Raw genomic sequence first — 16,111 nt, forward strand, 5'->3', positions numbered from 1 at the left:
ATGAGTCGGTGATTTGGACGGTCTGGATTACTTTGCAAGTAGGGCACTTGTCCTCTGAACAATTTTCTGATGCACGAGACTCAATAATCATAACCTCTCACGCAGGGGCGCGGATCAGGTACTAGCCCCACCTGCTCCGAGCTCGGGACAGACTAGGCTCGGAGGGGCCTACGTCATGTATGGATTTCATTCACACCGTTCATTTATTTTTTTCATATTATTTTAGAACAGGAACCTAAAAATAAGGAAGATCCAAAGCTCAAGTGGACCGCACAGTGAAGATTAAATTTCTACCTTTAGAAACTTCTTATGGGTCACAGAAATTTTGGATTAAGGTGATTTTTTTTTTCCCACTACATCCAATTGTATATGACCATCTCAACATTGTTGGATGACAAATAAATTAAGAACACGGTGGACCCTAAGAAGGTTTCAATAGTAGGCATCCTTATGGTGTGGTTTACTTACTGTGGGGCCACCTTAATATATGTATTATCTATCCACGCCGTCCATCCGTTTTTCCAAATCATTTTAGTGAATTACCCAAAAAAAAAAAATGAAGCAGATCCGATTATCAGGTGGAATATACCATGAGAAACAATGGTGATTGACCATCCTACCATTAAAAACTTCTTAGGGTGCACCTTAAAGTTTACATAATGTTTATTTACCATCCAATCTGATGATAAGATAATATAGGCCTGGATGAAGGGAAATAAGAAATATCAGCTTGATCCGAAACTTTTGTGACCCATTAACGATCAATCAACACTGTTTCCTGTAGAATGCAAGGATAGCGGATTGCATGCCCGGGCACATGGATATACCTGTGCCAAGGGCTGTGTGGGCCCACAGAGATTTCAGTGAAAATTCCACTATCCATCTGTTTTTAAAGACCACAGTAGGATAGGATAATAAAAATCAGGCAGATCCAAAACTTAGGTGGGTCACTACCAACAGTGGGAAATGAAATTTTTACTGTTGAAACCTTCCTGGAGCTGACCTTGATGTTTATCTGCCATCCAAACCGTTCATATAGTTATTACCACTCAGATAAACAGTATGAAGAAATATCATCCTAATACATAACTTCTGTCTTCTCCATGCGTTCAATTCCCATTGTTTGACATGGTACGGCGCAGCTGAGTTTTAGATATGCCTAATTTTTATATTCCTATACTATTGTGGTCTTTAAAATTAGATGAACGGAATGGATTTTCCACGGACATGTTTGCATGCTCTACACAGCCTCAGGTAGAAGTATATCTTTGTGATGGGGCACATGCAACTAGGGTTGTACACGAACGGGTTAGCTCACTTGACTCAACTCGACTTCAAAAAGCTCGATTTGACTCGGTTTAAAACTGAGTTCAAGCTTCTTTGAGTACATATTTTGAAAAAAATTTCAACTGAGTTTGAGCTTGCTCGAGCTCAACTCGTATCGAACCTAACTTGAATCGGACTCAGATCAAACCAATTCAGTGACTCAGTCACGTTGATATTGATGTTGCTTACCATATGTTTGATGAAATGACTCAACGAAGTGTTGAAAGATACCTCGTTTCAACACTTGAGGTCTTGGTATCGATCCCTAACAGGGGTGGCTAACATAGAGTGTGTGTAGTGACATGGGTGTGTACTAACAAGATAACCCGAAAATAAAAAAAAGGTATGTATATAAAATAAATATCTTTTTTTTTTTTTTTTTTTGATGTTGCGTATGAGGTGTTTAATGAAATACTTGTAAATAAATGCTGCTGTTTTCTTATAGTAAGAAATTAAAAGTGCATTCTATGTGTTTGTGAAAATGCCGCACAAGCTCGATCTTGGCTCAAACTCGACTCCAACTGGCCTGAGCTACTGACCGAACCGAACCGAGCTGAGCTGGCCAGTCAGGCTCGAGGACCAAGCCGAGCCGAGTTCGAATGGGGTCAACTAGTGGCCAAGCCGAGTTGTGTTGTATTTGTTTTAAAATAGCATTAAAATTTGAATTTTCAAATTTTCGGTAATTTCCCTCCAATTTTGAAAAGTTGAAGTACTTTTGTGTTGTGGGTTTTGTCCCACATCGGATTTGAAAAGGTAAACTATCTTGTTTATAAGATAGTCTTTTTGCCTAGGGCTTGAGCCCCTTTCAGGGGGCATGTGAATTTGGTCCTGTGGAGGGGTATGCCAATAGCTCTAATCTATGCCATTAACCACACACGCGCGCGCGCGCCGAGCCGAGCCGTGCCGTGCCGAGCCGAGCCGAGCCAAGTCCGAGTCCGTGTCCGTGTGCGCGTGCGCGTGCGCGACGCGACGGGACGGGCTGGGCTGGGCGCGGGTGCGGGTGCGGGTGCGGGTGCGGGTGCGGTGTGAGTGTACTCGTGTGGGTGTGTATATGGGTACTCGCAGGACTGTATATGCGGGAGTGTACTCGCACTTGCGCCTTTTTGTTTTAAACCAGAGAGATGCGTCCCTTCCGGTTGGTCGCCTCTGTTGGGTTTAAACCCAACGGACCTAACCTTTTGAAAAGGGTGCTTATGCACCACTTCGGAGTCTATATAAAGACAACCGATTCCAGTTTCATATATACGAAAAATTCTTCTCTTATAAAACGCTCTCTGATATTCGGTTTTAAGCAATTTTCTACTGAGTTCATCGCTGAGTCAACTCAGCACTTTCGGATTAAACTGCAAGTGGTTCGAGCCCGTGTACAGTGAGTGCACCGCTGGGATCGGGTCATAGTCGTTGTATCACGGAGGCCAGTTTCTGGAAACCTGTTGCACTTGGGACGCTGTCCAAGGGGAGCAAATTCGATTTCAAGCCGAGTGACTCAGTCACGCCTCGACTCATTCAATAAGTTCTTCTTTCTCAAAATTTATTTTCTTTTTTTTGGTTCTCAATTTTTAATAGTCTATTTAATTCAACTAAATATTCCAACAATCTTGAAATCGAATTTTGTTGAATTACATAGACTATGGCTACAGTAACAGTAAATGCTTCTACTGAGTTAGCCAAAATCGAACCGTTACTTGACAATCATTTAAACGGTGGAAACAGAAATTGATGTTCGCTCTGACCACCCCGAAAGTTTCATACATTTTATCTGAATCATTTACTATAGATCCAAGAAATCAAATTGAATAATGATGAAAATAATTGTAAAAATTATATTCTAAATTCTTTATCCAACGAACTATATGACGTGTATGCTTCTTACGTGTCTGCTAAAGACATATGGACTGCTTTGGAAAAGAAATACATATTAGAAGATGCAGGCGCTAAGAAACATGCAATTGCTAATTTCCTTCATTATGAAGTGACAGACGATACACCTGTCACAAATCAGATTCATGATTTTCAAAGTCTAGTTCATGAACTATCGACAGAAGGAATTAAGTTGGATGAAGTATTTCTGTCAGGAGCACTAATAGAAAAGTTACCGCCCTCCTGGAAAGAATATAAGAATAGAATGAAACATAAAAAGAACGGTATTTCTTTGGAAACCACTATCGTACACATACGAATAGAGGAGGCCAATAGAATCAGGGACCAAAAAGAAAATAAAAATGAGATAGATTCAAAGGCGAATCTTGTGGAATCAAGTCGGGCAAATAATAAGAAAAAGGGCAACTGTCATAACTGTGGCAAACCTGGACATTATGCAAATGAATGCAGGCTCAAAAAGAAGAATGCAAACAATCAATTCAAGAAAAAAGGAAACTGCTACAACTGTGGAAAGCCTGGGCATCATGTCAAAACCTGCAGCTTAAGAAAAACAAAGATAAGCCGCAAGCTAATCTTACAAAAACATCCGTTTCCGAAATGATAGTAGCCGTGGTGTCGAAGTCTTCCTTGTAAACAACTTGGAGTGGGTACTGGACAACATTGGTGCAACTAGGCACGTGTGCAAGGATCGTAGCATGTTTACCTCCTATCAAGTATCAGGAGATGATGAACAGGTGTTCATGGGTAATGCTAGAACGTCTCCAGTTGTAGGGAAAGGGAAAGTACTTCTGAAACTCACTTCTGGAAAGACTCTAATGTTGAATGATGTCCTGCATGTGCCCGACATTAGAAGAAACTTGGTCTCTGGTTCACTCCTCAATAAGGCTGGTGTTAAGTTAGTATTTGATTCAGATAAGCTTGTAATGACTAAGAATGGAACTTTTGTTGGTAAGGGGTACTGTAGCGATGGCTTATTCATTATAAATGTATCCAATGATAATAATAAGAAGACATTCAGTTCTGTTTATACCGTTGAACCTTGTTATCTATGGCATAGTAGATTAGGTCATGTGAATATAACATCTTTGAAGAAAATGAAAAGATTAGGTTTATTACCTAATATATCTAATGAAGAATTTGACAAATGTGAAACATGTGTCGAATCAAAATTCATTAGAAAACCCTTTAAACAAATAGAAAGATCATCTGTTCTATTAGAGTTAATACACAGTGACTTAGGTGATTTTAGAAATCATATGTCTAGAGGTGGAAAAAGATATTACATAACTTTTGTAGATGATTACTCTAGGTTCACTAGAGTCTATCTATTAAGAAACAAAGACGAAGCTTTAGATGCTTTTTCTAAATACAAAATTGAAGTTGAAAATCAGTTAAATATAAAAATTAAAAGACTTAGAACAGATAGAGGAGGTGAATATGAATCTTCTCAATTTAGAGAATTATGTGAAAAGAATGGAATAGTTCACGAAACTACAGCTCCTTATACACCAGAACAGAATGGAATAGCAGAACGTAAGAATAGAACTCTAAAAGAGATGATGAATGCTATGTTAAATAGTTCTGGCTTACCCTCAAATATGTGGGGAGAAGCAATTCTATCTGCTTGTTATATTCTAAATAGGATTCCTTCTAAATCTTCTGAAAAAACACCATATGAACTATGGAAGAATCATGTTCCTAGTTACAAATATATTAAAGTGTGGGGGTGTCTTGCTAAAGTAGGATTACCTGAAACTAAGAAAAGAAAGTTAGGTCCTAAAACGACTGACTGTGCATTTATAGGTTACGCACAAAACAGTGCGGCCTATAGGTTTCTAGTTTTAAAAACTAAGGATAATATTCTAGATCCTAATACAATTATAGAAGCTAGGGATGCAGAGTTCTTTGAAAATATATTCCCTATGAAATCTAAATCTATAGGAATAGAGGAAGTCAGTGAATCAGATATTGCATCTACTAGTAAAAATGCATACGAGAAAGTAGTAGAAGAGATACAACCAAGAAAAAGTACTAGGGTTAGAAGAGAAACTAACCTAGGAGATGGTTTTTTCACTTTCTTAGTAGAAGATGATCCTACAACCTATATAGAAGCAATTAACTCTCCAGATGCAACCTTTTGGAAGGAAGCAATAAATGATGAATTAGAATCTATTATATCTAATAACACTTGGGAAATTGTATACCTACCACCGGGAAATAAACCAATAGGTTGTAAATGGGTGTTTAGAAAGAAACTAAAACCAGATGGGACTATTGATAAGTTTAAGGCTAGGTTGGTAGCGAAAGGCTTTAAACAAAAAGAAGGAATAGATTACTTTGATACATACTCTCCTGTAACTAGAATTACAACAATCAGGGTCTTAATAGCGATAGCTTCCATATATAAACTGGTGGTACACCAGATGGACGTTAAGACAGCTTTCCTAAATGGAGACTTAGAAGAAGAAATATATATGGAACAACCTGAGGGTTATAAGATATTAGGAAAAGAAAATAAAGTATGTAGACTAATTAAATCATTATATGGTTTAAAACAGGCTCCTAAACAATGACATGAAAAATTTGATGGTGTTTTAAAATCAAATGGTTATCATATAAATGATGTAGATAGATGTGTATATAGTAAAATTTCTGGAAATGATTATGTTATTATATGCCTTTATGTTGATGACATGCTTATTTTTGGAACTAATATTAAATTAGTTAATACAACTAAGAAATTCTTGTCATCTAAGTTTGACATGAAAGACTTAGGAGAGGCTAGTGTAATCTTGGGTATTGAAGTAACCAGAAAAAATGGTGTTATTATATTATCTCAATCTCATTACATTGAGAAGATATTGAGAAAGTTTAACCATTTTGACTGTTTACCTGTCAGTACTCCTTATGATTATAGTGTGACTCTCATGAAGAATACAAAAAATAGTGTGTCTCAATTGTAGTATTCCAGAATAATTGGTAGCCTTATGTATCTAACAAACTGCACTAGACCAGACATTGCTTTTGCAATAGGAAGGCTAAGTAGATATACACATAACCCTGGAAAAGAGCATTGGAATGCTTTGTCTAGGATTTTGAGATACCTAAAAGGCAGTATAGCCTATGGTTTACATTATAATGGTTTTCCTGCTGTATTAGAAGGATACAGTGATGCTAATTGGATTAGTGATTCAGATGAGACAAAATCCACGAGTGGATATGTCTTCACTTTAGGTGGAGGAGCAGTCTCTTGGAAGTCTACCAAGCAGACATGTATCGCTCGGTCTACTATGGAATCCGAGTTTATTGCCTTAGAAAAGGCTGGATCAGAAGCCGAGTGGCTTAGAAATCTCTTAGCTGATATACCATTGTGGCCAAAGCCTGTATCGGCCGTATCTATTCATTGTGACTGTCAAGCAGCTATAGCGAAAGCAAAGAGTAAAATATATAATGGAAAGAGCAGGCATATTAGACTCAGACACAACATAGTGAAACATATGTTGCGTGATGGAGTCATATCTATTGACTTTGTGAGGTCAGAAAAGAATCTAGCAGATCCTCTGACTAAAGGACTATCTAAAAGGTTAGTCAATGATACATCGAAGGGAATGGGGCTGAGCCTAATATATGAGCTGCCAGTGTCGGCAACCCAACCTATACAAGTGGAGATCCCATGAGATAGGTTCAATGGGTAAACAACAAGACACGAGGTAGACGATTGCATTGAGTTGTATGAGCCTCTTCTATGGTGTACAGTGCGAGCAGCAACGTAGAAGGATGAGTTGTTAGAACTCTTAATGAATCCATAGCCATATATTTGGTGGTGTATACAGTTGCTGCATACACTTGATGGAATTCACCTATATGGGTGTGGAGGTGGAGGCCGCTTCCTATGAGAATCTAGGCGAATTCTCTAGAGCACTCATGAAATCCAGGTAATGGTGTATGGCCGAAACGCACCGAACCGCAGAATCACTTGCAGAGGAAGAGTTGTGTGAGTGGCATGTACTTGCGATCTACATTAAAAGGATTCAGGTTCAAGACTATGGTGTCACCTAATTCCTGTAGACCTGTCTTGCTTACTCTAATGTCGGTTCAAGTCTATGGTGACACCGGCACCATTGCACAACTATTACGCTTTAATCCGAAAGGGTTTTATTTTAAAACATGTGGGGGATTGTTGTATTTTGTTTTAAAATAGCATTAAAATTTGAATTTTCAAATTTTCGGTAAATTTCCTCCAATTTTGAAAAGTTGAAGTACTTTTGTGTTGTGGGTTTTGTCCCACATCGGATTTGAAAAGGTAAACTATCTTGTTTATAAGATAGTCTTTTTGCCTAGGGCTTGAGCCCCTTTCAGGGGGCATGTGAATTTGGTCCTGTGGGGGGGCTATGCCAATAGCTCTAATCTATGCCATTAACCACACACGCGCGCGCGCCGAGCCGAGCCGAGCCGTGCCGTGTCGTGCCGTGCCGAGCCGAGCCGAGCCGAGTCCGAGTCCGTGTCCGTGTCCGTGTGCGCGTGCGCGTGCGCGTGCGCGACGCGACGGGCTGGGCTGGGCTGGGCTGGGCGCGGGTGCGGGTGCGGGTGCGGTGTGAGTGTACTCGCGTGGGTGTGTGTATGGGTACTCGCAGGACTGTATATGCGGGAGTGTACTCGCACTTGCGCCTTTTTGTTTTAAACCAGAGATGCGTCCCTTCCGGTTGGTCGCCTCTGTTGGGTTTAAACCCAACGGACCTAACCTTTTGAAAAGGGTGCTTATGCACCACTTCGGAGTCTATATAAAGACAACCGATTCCAGTTTCAAATATACGAAAAATTCTTCTCTTATAAAACGCTCTCTGATATTCGGTTTTAAGCAATTTTCTACTGAGTTCATCGCTGAGTCAACTCAGCACTTTCGGATTAAACTGCAAGTGGTTCGAGCCCGTGTACAGTGAGTGCACCGCTGGGACCGGGTCATAGTCGTTGTATCCTGGAGGTCGATTGCTCTGGGAACCTGTTGCACTTGGGACGCTGTCCAAGGGGAGCAAATTCGATTTCAAGCCGAGTGACTCAGTCACGCCTCGACTCATTCAATAAGTTCTTCTTTCTCAAAATTTATTTTCTTTTTTTGGTTCTCGATTTTTAATAGTCTATTTAACTCAACTAAATATTCCAACAAGTTGAGTTGTGCCAAGCTCAATTCGGTTCGACTCGTGTACACCCTGGTATGCAATCCGCTCTAGAATGCAAGTGGGGGAGTGGGCCCGTGGGGTGGGGTGTTCGCTGTTACCATTGCTTCTAGTTTGGAATGCAATATGGAAGCCGGATTCTCTACAATGTAGGAGAAGTTTATTCTACGACTCTGTTTGTGGGGCTTACTGTGGCCTGTGTACAGAATCCATCACTCCAGAAGGGTTGCCTTGTCAAGAAAGTGGGACTTACAGATATATGGCTGATCCAACCGTCACGTGGGACATCATGTGAATTTGGAAGGATTTGGGTGGACGTTCATTATTTTCTATGATGTGGCCCACCTAATTATTGTATTAAGACCTTATTTTTGAGCGTCCTATTACCATTGTGACTCAATGCACGTATTGAATTGGATACACACGGCAAGGTGGACCTCTCACATACAGTTGAAAAGCATTTACACGTAGGTGTGGCCCACTTTTTAAGTATTTGATCTGCTACTTCATCGGCTCACATCATAACGTGCGCTGGCTCACCTGTTTGATGTAACACGTGCATTACAGTGGAACGATGAGCTTCTATCAGACAACAGCTACCACGGGGAGAGATTTCATGCAACTGTGGACCAGAGCATGAAATCTTCTTTTAATATGACAAAATCATCATGAAGCGGATTAGATGCTGTACCGCACACCAACTTTGCCCGTGTATGTACGGAACGCGGATTGCGTCCTATCCTCGCCCGTCTCCAGCTGGTAACAGTCAGATTCTTTGGGTGGCAAATGTCATGTACGGGCCTTATCCATACCGTCCATCCATTTTTTTCATATCATTTTATGGAATAGGCTAAAATATGAGGTAGATACCAGACTCAAGTGGACCACACCACAGGAAGCAGCGTTGATAATGATTCTTGCCGTTGAAACTTTTTTAGAGCCTACAGTGACGTTTATTTTCCATCTAACCTATTCATAAAGTTACATAGACCTGGATGAGGAGAAAATGCAAATACGAGCTCCATTCAAAACTTCAGTGGCCTCAGGAAGTTTTCAACGGTAAGAGTTTAATCTCGATTGTGTAGTCAACCTGAGCCTTGGGTTTGGATCATTTATAGGCATGTGACCTAAAATGGTATAATAATAATAATAATAATAAATAAATGGGTGGTGTGGATAAGCCCCATACATAAAGGTGGCTACTCAAAGCGCCTGTCCGTTCCCAGCTAGGGCAGGGTTGGACGCAATCCGCGTACATACGCAGAAGGGCAGTTTGCATCCTACCCCGCTTGAACGGTAATCCGTCTGGTAGGGCTCTCTGTAGCCCTACCGTTCATCATTTTTCTCGTATCATTTTAGGGTATGAGCCAAAACATGATGTAAATAAAGGGCTTAAGTAGACCATAAAGTGGGGATTGAACTTCTGCCATTAAAAACTTCTTGCAAGATGGAGAAGTTTCAAATCAAGTTGATATTTATTTTTTCAATTCATCTGCGTCCACATGATCTTATAAATATGTTAGATGGTAAAAAAAATATATATCACGATAGCCATTAGAAAGGTTTCAACCGTAGGTGTCATTATCACTGCAGCTTCATTTGGTGTGGTCTGTTTCATTTTTAGGATAATATCTTAAAATGATCCGAGAAAAGCAATAAATGGCTTGGATAAAACACTTACATTAATGTGGGCCCCATAAAGACGGGTAGGACGCAATCCGCGTCCATGCAGAGGAGATGGGGAGTTCCCGACCCCACCAGGTACTAACAATGGAAAGAAGATCAAAGTTTCATAGGCCCATCATCACGAGGTATTTATTATATATAAAACGTCCATCCATTTGGCCAGATAATTTCGGGAGATAATTTCAGGGCTAAAACATTTGTAAGGCACATTATAATATTTTCTCTCCATCCCATTTATTCATGAGCTTACACAAATATGGATGAAATTTTAAAAAAAAAAAAAAAAAACAAATATCAAATTGATCTAAAACTTCTATGACCCCAGCAAAGTTTCAATGGTAGATGTTTAATTTTCCACTGCTTTCTGCAGTGTGGTCCATTTGATCTTTGGATGTGTCTTATTTTTGGGCCCAACCCTTGAAATGATCTCGAAATATGAACGGACGGTTTGGATATATAACGTAGCTCATGGTGGGGCCACACCAGCGAGGTGGCTGGTGTGCGGTACACCAGCCAATCTGCTTCCATGTCATTAAGCATGTTGACGGTTCATATGTCAGCCCAACTGCAGACAGCCGGTCTATCTATACCATCTCCCGTAACTAACCACATGATGGGTGAGCCAACAAAAGGACAAAATGCCTGGTGGATCAAAGCATGTTTATCGTGCAATGTATTGGGTCCCTCCAAAATTCACGCCCCCAAACGACACAATACTTGTTTGTGCTTGCGTACAGATGAGGCTTCTTGATTGCACTTGGCATGTACCTAAAATCAGAATAGTTTAGATAGTGAGCTTAACAAGTTCCTAAAATCAGAAAAGTTTAGATAGTGAGCTTAACAAGTTCCTAAAATCAGAAAAGTTTAGATAGTGGGCTCACGGTAAGTTGTAATGAAACTCAAATTTTACATTAAAATATTGTTAAGGCCCCTAATTTCAGGGTTGAGAGCATAAACTCAACCTTTGAAATTCTGAATGTGATTTTTTTTTTTTTTTTTAAATACGGAAGTATGATTTCTTTGTAGAATTATATTAATATCCAAGCATTCATAGGAGATAACCTAAAAAGTGTATATCAATTTAATTATAAATGCGCACAAGATGAAAATTCAAAATATACATTCACCAATCATTATCTCGCAGAGTGTCCACACATATATGGGACCTGATAAACATGTCCAGAGGAATAATAAAGTGTATCATAAAGTGTTCCCACCAAAGCATCAAAATAAAAGCCCTAGCGATCGCCCGCATCGATCTATGAATGGTCGTCCGACACATGAAAGCACGAGAACTCCTTTGTGGAGTTCACGTACTCTTCGAATGCACCCGCCTCTACAGTACCTGTGTCAGTGAAATCATCCAGTTGGTGTTTTTAAACACCGTCTCAGGTGGGAGTGAGTGATTAACTCAGTGACAACTATTATCCTAAGTTACACATGTTATCAACACAATTAAACATAAGTAATAATACATTACAAAACAAGAAATTTCTTAAACTCTAGTTAATTTAATGTTTGTATGTCATGATATATGAAAACCGATCTTAGGAATAGAATAAGGGTCGTTCGAATGCTTTGGCCTTTAATAGTCAGCCAGGCACCCAATAACCAACACCATGGCCTTTAACAGTAAGCCAAGTACCAAATGAACAACACCCTGGCCTTTAACAGTTAGCGTAGTACCAAATGAATAATATCATGGCCTTTAACAGTAAGTCAAGTATCCAATAAGCACCCAAGCAAGAATGAGGGTGCACTGGCCTTTAACAGTCAGCTAGGCCCCCCTATGAATGAGGATACACTGACCTTTAACAGTCAGTCAGGCACCGTATAAATAAGGATACACTGGCCTTTAACAGTCAGGCATGCACCCTATAAATGAGGATATACTGGCCTTTAACAGTCAACCAAGCACCATATATGACCACATATATGTGTATGCTTAGCCCAACCTTTATTAATCCATTTTCATATAGTAATGTTGGTGAAGACAGGATACTGTCATCATATCACTAGTCTCTACTCAAATCACATAGCTCGTTGCAGCACGAGGCGACTTCTCACCAGTGTTACTTGATCCAATTTAGGATTTGTCAGCTAACACAAACCAAGGAAAAAATGACTTATCACCCAATTCTCATAAAATCCTGGTAGGTTGTCACCGATATCACATACAACTAAATATCCTAATGTGATATGTCACATCACCTCTAGTAGTGCTCAAAAGATACTACGAGGAGGCTCGTCACCGTAACTGTCACGCCTCAAAAATTGACACCGGAGTACAAAGACCCCGGTCTTGAGTTCCCGGGTATGAACCAAATGAAATTGTAATGCCCAGCAAAATTGACTCCCGAGTACATAGACTCCGGTCCCGAGTTCCTAGGAGTTAACTTAATAAAATGCACATATGTCCTCATTCATATTCAAATTCATTTCACACACAGATAATTAGAGTTGCACAATTCAACTTAGAGGAACCAAAGTGAGGTAGAGATAACAAAAATCCATAAATATAGGGTTAAGAGTCAAAAATAAAATTCCAATAGTGATGATCGCCCAAAATGGGGATCATATAAGCCACAACGAACATGTGACAAAATTTACATATAAAGTACTCCCGATCGAGGACTCTAACACATACATGCATAAAACTAAAATAAAAACAAGATCTTCCAGCTTCACCCGACACTCCTAAGGCATCAAAGCGAAAATGCAAGTCGACCAAAGTCTACCTGCCAGAGGCCTCAGTGAAACCTGCATCAACAACAATGCCTGGTTAGTGTTTTAAAGCAGCGTCTCAGGTGGGAGTGAGTAACTAACTCAGTGGTTCCATTAGTTCTAAGTTACACATGTTATCAACTCAATCAGAGCAGTTAATGACAAACGAGAAATCAAGGATTTCCTAAATACTCTTGTTAAATGAACAATTGAGATTATGAAATGATGCATGCGCCTTACAATCTAACACTCTCTCACAAGCGACTTCAACGCCTATTTCACAAATGCCAACACTCCCTCACAAGCGACTCCAACACTAAATCGTAACCTATCATATGGTATGCATGATTAGCCGAGTGATTATTAATTACAATTCATACAGCCGATTGGTGAAACTAAAATACCAACGTTATATCACAAGTCCTTATCCAGATCACGTGGCTCGTTGCGGCACATAGAAGCCCCTCACCAGTATCTTTTGATCCAAATTTAGGTATCACCCGTTTTTCTTATAAATCGAAGATTCCAAAAGTACGGGATGATACCCAAATGTATGAGGTTCAACTCGATATGAGTTGTCACCCAAACACTAAGTATGATCATTCAATTCTGATGTGTGGGCTTGTCATATAAAACTAAATTACCACAAAGGAAAGGGCTCGTCACCCAATTCCATTCACACACGGGTTGTTCGAATGGTACTCTAGCACAAAACCATCGGCAGAGTAATTTGATAGAGACCATTCAAACAATAATCTATCACCTCCATTAGTGTTCGCTGGTCACTAAGGGGAGACTCCTCACTCCAGTGTAGGCCGACAGCTTATATACAGTGTCCTTTACTACCATGCCCAGCTCATGAGTCTTAGTAGGATTATATCGAACTAACGGTTATGAATGGACTTATCCATTGGGAACAAGGTATCCGAGATTCTATTTGGTCGTGTCACACATTTGAAACATATATGATCAGTTGGCTAGTGGACTAATTTAATTGACGTGGGAGAACCCCAGCGCAACCAGCATTGGTTGCAAGCATCCCGCGTAGTCCAACTACTGTCGATCGTCTGTGTTTGATTCGGGTCGATCGAATAAGCCTAGGGTGGCCGACCTAACTTGAGTCACCCCTTGGTTTGGGCAATTTACCGACTAACTCAACATCGTAAGCAATTTTAAACATCGCTAATGACTAACAATTCATCATATACTCACAAAAAGATTTCATACGAAACATAAATTTAACAATACAACCACCTAAGCATTTCATCGAACATATGAGCATTAATAAAACCATACATTCACCTAGGCATTCCATTAAATATGTAAGCATCAATAAAATAATACATTCATTCACTTAGTGTAACACCCTAAAAATCGGGGGTCGTGCATACACTCGACTCCCGAGTTCCCGGGTATCACTTATGACTAATTTTTATTAATTTGCATTTAATCAGATTTAAATGCGCAGCCTGAAATTTCTTGGAGCATGAAGCACAACCACACAAGTCCATTGAAAGGAAAGAAGATCAACATATACAGGTCCAAAAGAATGTAAAAGGGTCGCACAAGGCGTTGCCCGACAGAATTATAAAAATATGTCCAAAAAGAATGATAAGCTGAGTTCACCACTCAGCGATCCACAATAGGCTGCTAATCTATGGCGAACCGCCCATTAGCTGGAAGTAAGACAGCTTATTTGCCTCGTCAATGCCAGCCCTACTTGGCTCCTCGAACTCATTGCTACCTGCAACTATTGAAGAGTCTGGTTGGTGTTTAAAACACCGTCCCAGAGTGGGAGTGAGTGATCAACTTAGTGAGTGCTATTAGTCTTAAGTTACAACAGGCATCAATTAAATTATGAATTTAATGAAAGGCAATACATTCATAAGCACCTAGCAAATCTTATTAATGCTTGTGCATGATGGATGATATGATGCATGCCCTCGCCACAACACTCCCCCGAGCGACTCCATCTAACGATCATGTATGAGCAACACTCCCTTAGAGCGATATCGACTGCCGAATTGCCAACCTAGCTAGTGTGATGCGATGATAATGTTAGCCAAGTTCTTAATTAATTCCATTCATCCAGCAGGTTAGGGAAACTGATACACCCCACGTATCAATGCCCTGAATGATTGCGAGGCCAAGGCCCCATAATGTGTGAGGCTAAGACCCCGCGATCCTTGATCCCGTCGGGTTCCCCATCCCCAACTTCAAGTACATGGGGAGTGCCGAGAGAAAGGGATCGCTCGCGGTCACTACGGCGAAGCGCGTCACCCCAGCGTAAGCCGACAGCTCGGACACAATGTCACATTCCACCATGCTCGGCTCACGAGATGGTGGATCGATTTCAATTTGGTTATCGGTGGGCTACAATGGTTATAGGGTGTTTCAGGTTCCACACATATGTAAGCAAACAAGGTTAACAAACAAGGTTGGTCAGCCAGTAGACTAGACCGCACGAGTTCAGGCAAGTTCGTGGCAGAACGACATCGGGTACAAGCGACCCATGTAGCCTAACTACTGTTGCCCACACGCACTCGCCAAAATCCATGGGTTTAGCCTTGAGACGGTCCTACCAATGGGGTCGCCTTCGCTCTCCTCATATTCCTGACCAACCCAAGGGTGGGGTGGTAACTCATAACATGCCAACTATCAATGAATCATCTAGCATACACAGCATCATATTCTCATACTTCTCAACATATAATTCAGATTCTCCTAGCAAACAAAGTTAGCAATATCATGAACAAGGTTTGTGTGTGTTGTGTGGATTAGTGAGGAAGTTAAGCACTTCCTACATCCCTTAGAACCAAAATGCACAAGAATCAAAGAATCTTACATGCTATAAGATACATCATGTGAGAGATCAAGCAAGACAACAGCATATAATCATCCATAGTAGCCGAATCATGTGAGAAGCATGAACAATATCACATAAGAACTAAAAAAGCAAACAATCCCATACAATCCTCAATCAAACATCCAAATCCTAGGGTTCCTCTAGATTCTCTAAATATAGCATCCAAGTAATCAAAATCATTAGACTTGTAATAGAATTGGTGTTAGGCCACCTAAGGATAATAGTCTGCACCTTTGGATCGTTGAAGACTTAGAAAATGACCTAGGAGCGTGGATTTTTAGGGTCGAACGGCCGGAATCCCTAGAGCACACATTTGTATGTTAGAATCCCATGTAAATCCCTCTCATCTCAAAGATTTCAAGAAAAAGGGGTGATGGATCTTACCTAGACGATCAACGGAATGATTCTTGTGGTTGTGGAGTAGGGTTTTCCTTTGGAGAAGGGATAGAGAGTT

This window comes from Magnolia sinica, chromosome 6, assembly GCF_029962835.1.
Source record: "Magnolia sinica isolate HGM2019 chromosome 6, MsV1, whole genome shotgun sequence".
NCBI classification, from domain to species: domain Eukaryota; kingdom Viridiplantae; phylum Streptophyta; class Magnoliopsida; order Magnoliales; family Magnoliaceae; genus Magnolia; species Magnolia sinica.